Below are 5343 nucleotides of genomic sequence, written 5' to 3' on the forward strand. Positions count from 1 at the left end.
GCATCAGGGTTTTATTTTATTTATTGTATTTTTTGTTTTTTAAAGATTTTCATTTATTTATTTCAGAGAGAGGGAGAGAGAGAGCACAGTCTAGAGAGACAGGCAGAGGGAGAGGGAGAAGCCAACTCCCCACCGAGCAGGGAGCCCGACGCAGGACTTGATCCCAGGACCCTGAGATCACGACTGAGCCAAAGGCAGATGCTTAACTGACTGAGCCACCCAGGCGCCCCAGGATCAGGGTTTTAAAGAGTTGCTCAAGGGGCGCCTGGGTGGCTCAGTCGGTTAAGCATCTGCCACTCTTGGCTCAGGTCATGATCTCAGGGTCCTGGGATCGAGCCCCAAGTTGGGCTTCCTGCTCTGTAGGGAGTTTGCTTCTCCCTCTCCCTCTACTCTCCCCGCCTGAATTGTGCTTTCTCTCTCTTGTTCCCTCTCTCTCAAATAAACAAAAATCTTAAAAAAAAAATCAAAAGTTGCTCGAATGTTTCTAATGTGTAAAATTTGAGAACCACTGATCTAACTATATCATAAGAAGGGAAGTCTTAAATATTAGTAGTGGATTGGGGACCAGCGGCAGCTTATCCCACTAGCCCTTGTGTATTAAGCCTTTGCAAAGATTGCAGCCAGCTATGACCTTGACTGGATTCTGTGAAGGATTGGACTTCCGACAAGTGGGACACCTGCAGATCAGAGAGGATCCAGGTGTGGGCTGTGGCCCACATCCCCATCTCCTGGCCCCACCTCCTACTCCAGCCATTGCTGCATTGACCAGTTTCCTGTGGGCTTTGATGGGCCTTGTGCAGATGCACTTGAGCCTGGGCAGTGAACCTCTCACTTTTGGCCTGGGGTTTTGCTGATGCTGAGGTAAGGCACACCTACCTGTAGGCAGCCACCCTGGGCTTATTCATGCACAGCCCAGAAGAGTAGGTAAGTTAATAACAGTTCCCCACGTTATCCCCTCAGTAGACAGTTTGGAGGTGCCTTTCATTAGCTCTTCGGGAGGTCCTGGCAGGATGAAGCACCCGCTGCCCTTAGCAATGACTGGCTCAGTTTCATGTATGTTGTTTTTCCCGCCTTCCCTGTTCCCTTTACCTGTCTTGCCCTATTGTTCCAGGAATCACATTAAAAAATAAACGACTTACAAATTCCAAAAGGTCTATTTTGCAGAGAACCGAGGCTAAGATAATCTCGATGAAAACAATAAAATGACTCAAAATTGAGAATGTCATGGAAAATCCAGGATGTCTGATCTGGGGATGAGATTCTCTTCTGTTCTTTTTGCTCTCTGACCCTCTCCTCCTCTTCTTTTTTATGGAAGGCAAAATAGCTAGTTCCACACCAGCTTGCTTTCTTTTTTGACCCATCTTTCCTAGCTCTGCAACTTTCTTCTGCTACCTCTGTCCTCATGTTTCCACTTGAGGCTCATAGCTCACCCTCACAAGCCCCTAGGCTGACGCCAGGGGAAACTGGGCTGCTTATAGCATTTTCCTGCTCCGCTTAAACAAATTCGCCGCTTGTCAGGCTGCTACCGCTGTTGCCCTTGCAACCAACTCTCCTTTCCTCCTTCACAGTTAGCCCAGGCTCTGCCTCACCTTCTGGCCAGTCCACCTGCCACGTGAGCGCCCCATCCACACGGCCGCACCGCATGCCTTTTCTCACGCGCATCATCACTGATGAAGTCATCAGCACCTTTCACAACGGCTGCTCAGGAATCATTACTTGGGCAGCAATGCAGTGAGGCAAATAGGGAAAGAATCAATGAAGAAGTAGTCCCTAAGGATTGTTTGACTTCTTCAAGACTATAATCATTTATTTATTCGTTTGGTAGATATTTATGGAGTGCCTACTATGTGCTCCACGTCGTTCTAGGTGTTGGGTATAGATGGCCGTGAGTAAGACTTGCCTACATACAGTTTAGCTTCCAGTGAATGGCAAATTAGCGCTAGAACTGTGACATAACTACTACATCCCTCTCGTCTTCTGAAGTAGTTCTTTTGTCACTGTATTCTTCTTTTCCCTCTACCTGTTTCCTGAATGGCGGGTATATCACTCATTCTTACACATTTCAAGGCTCAACTTTCTTATGAGTCTCTGGCTTCAGATTAAAGTTGATCTTTGACCCGTGACTCTCCCCAACTGGCTGGGGTTCCTCTCCTTCTCTGTTGAGGAAATGCTTGGCCACCTGAGTGGTTGTCAGTTGTAAACCACTCTGGGACGTTGGATCTAGCTTCCCCTGTCTTAGCTGGGATCACACCACCTGGAGATCAGGAAATGGCACTCAAAGCAGGTTCTCCACTGGATTTTCACTCTGAGCTACAGCTCTTGTCCATTGATCATTCTCTTCATGCTTTTGCAAACACTGCCACATTCTTAAATCTGTAACTTAATATTTATTACAACAACAACAACAGCAACAACAACTCTTCCTTGTGTAACAGCCCATGATTGGGTTTTTTTTTTAAGATTTTATTTATTTATTTGACAGAGAGAGACAGCAAGAGAGGGAACACAAGCAGGGGAGTGGGAGAGGGAGAGGCAGGCTTCCCGCGGAGCAGGGAGCATGATGCGGGGCTTGATCCTAGGACCCTGGGGTCATGACCTGAGCCGAAGGCAGGCGCTTAATGACTGAACCCCCCAGGCCCCCTAGCCCATGATTGTTAGTTGAGGTACAATTAGTGAACAAGGCCACTGATCTCTGTGGTGTGTGCGCAGGAGCGTTCAGCTTTTATAGATGAGCAAGTGGATTCATAGAGAGGTCAAGAGATGTACAGATTTTCACTGTTGTTGCGAATACACTATGAAGGTACGCACCTGAGTTGTGTGTTTCCATAATGTTGGTTTCGTTCAATCCTAAAGCAAGATTAACATAATTATAAAGCAGTGTCGGGATTCCAAACTCAATGACATTTCACTAAGCATTTAACTTGGCCCCATACACGTCACACAAAGCAAAGCACAATACAAAGTCACAACACAAACAAGATACAATAAAGAGTAAGAAGTTAAGGGACCAAACATGAGGTCAGTCCGTGAGGGCACGGTTGAGATGAGGCCACAGTCCGGTCTGGGTCAGCTCTCAGCATGTGCTGCTTGTTATGGGGACTGTCTGTTGTGTTCAGAGATCTATCTGGCAGAGCCTTTGGTGGTAGTTGCCTTTTCGATGTGGTGAGACATGAAAGGGTCAGCCTCCTGAGAGTCTGACAGTTTGCTGCAAAAACCTCCCTTTTTAAAGAAGTTTAATCACTCTCGGTTCTTTGCAGACCTCATATGGTTCTGCTGGGAATCAGTTCTGGGTATCATCAGCCTGTACTAGTTTGGGCAATATCTGGTCTTAGCTGCGATGTCCCTGGCTGTTTATGTCACTGCTTGACATGAGTCTCTGTTGACATGAGTGATCCAGCTTGCTCTCTACAACCATAAGCTCCAGGTAAAAAGCTATCCAACTTTTTTGTTTCAAGTATAAGTTTGGGAAAAGGCATCTCCATTTTTTTTCCTTAAGATTTTATTTATTTATTTGAGAGAGAGAGAGAGAGAATGAGCAGGGGAGGGGCAGAGGGAGAAAGACAAGCAAACTCCCTGCTGAGCTATGAACCAGACGTGGGGTTCCATTCCAAGACCCTGAGATCAGGACCCGAGGTACAGCCAGACACTTAACCGACTGAGCCACCAGGCATCTTCATTTCTTGATGGAGAACTGTTTACTCACCAGCTGACCTGTCTTCACAAGATCTCCCTACGAGTTTCTCCTTCCCTCTCTCCATGGCTCACATTTCTGACTACCCACGATGATTAGAGGGGTATAAGATCACCTCCATTTGGGAGATTTATTCCTTGAAAATTTACTTTTAGGGATCAATTATTTTGGAGTGTTACCTTTTTTTTAACATCTACAATGTAAATAATTTCTGGAAAGAGGCATAGGGGAAGAAAAATAATTTTCCTCCACCTTTCTAGGTTTTTGGGTGAAAAACAAATTTAATTATGTATGTATGTGATGGGAGCCACACAGATATGAGACTCAAGGAAGTAACCAAAGCAGGAAGCTTGTATGCCTTTTAGACAAACAATAAATTTGTGAAGAATTGATAAAGAGGTTTGGACTAGGGCTGGTAAAATCGCGAAGAAGTAACAAGGTTTGTTTATACAGTATTCTTGGCCCTAAATTCCCTATCTCTGGCGATAAGGTTAACTTTTACCCCCCCTGGTATAGGGAGGGTATTTTCATGTGGGAGACTTGTTTCCTGCTTTCAGGGGCACAGAGAGGGTCAGAGTGTCATTGTACCAGCTGTTTCTCGAGTCCTTTAAGTCAAAATGATCAATAGGCCAGAGTGGCATATTTTGGGGGAACATATTCTGAACCCTTACAGAGGTAACACATTACTTTTTTTACACAGTAGGGAGTTTATCGCGTCAATCTCCTCTACTTGAAAGAACTGGGCAGAATGAGCTCTGAATATTTATCTTTTGGAGAGGGAGGCAGAGAGCCTTGAGAGATATGCAGGATAGACATTGCAAGGGGATATGAGAGTCCCCAAAACCGATAAAGGGCTGGGTGGCCCCATGTGATTACCAGGATGTCATTAAGGGTGAGGCTGGGAGAGAGGGAGAGGCCCCTGAGGGTTCTTTTCTGTCCTAAAGACTCTGATGACTGTACTTCCTCTGTGGACTTCTGGTAATAGTGCTGCTTCTGGAAGTGAGCCCCCGTGGACCTACTGCCCAGGGTAAGCCGTGGCTCTCAGCCTTTCCCCCCACCCTGGGTTGGGTCAGACCACAGAAGCTCATCTGGGTTTGTAGATAGGCAATAATGACAATTTAGTGTAGGCATGACTGATTTTCCTTTGGTTTGCTTCAAAAGCAATGAAAAAGAGCACCAGAAGGTCTATAAACAAGGTTAAGTTTGGGGGAGCACCGAACAGCTCCCTTTTGTCTCCCTTGGTCTTCTAGAGAACTTTCTAGAGTTTGGTGATCTGGCCGGCCTGCAAAGATGCTTTTTATGCTCCAAATCAGAAAAGATTTACACTCGCACAGGAGGCAATGATTTACTGCACAGGAAGCTCCATCTCTCAGACCTCCTGTCTGAGTTCACAGCCTTGAAAGTCTTGTTGCATCAGCCCTGGGACAAATCTCCCCTTATCTGTGCTTATTATTCTGGGCTGAGTTTTCCATTTATGTCCACTAGGGATGATGGTGACCACGCGTGCTTGATCTTTCAGGGCTGGGACACACTTCTGTGACCAGTGGGAACTTGGCTGGCCAGAGAAGAGAAGAGTAGCTATTGGCTTTTCTCCCACGAGAGAGGGCTCCAGGCAGTGTTTCCTTTAAAATATACAATTGCAGTGTTCATGG

This window comes from Zalophus californianus, chromosome 12 (genome assembly GCF_009762305.2).
Source record: "Zalophus californianus isolate mZalCal1 chromosome 12, mZalCal1.pri.v2, whole genome shotgun sequence".
Taxonomy (NCBI): Eukaryota; Metazoa; Chordata; class Mammalia; order Carnivora; family Otariidae; genus Zalophus; species Zalophus californianus.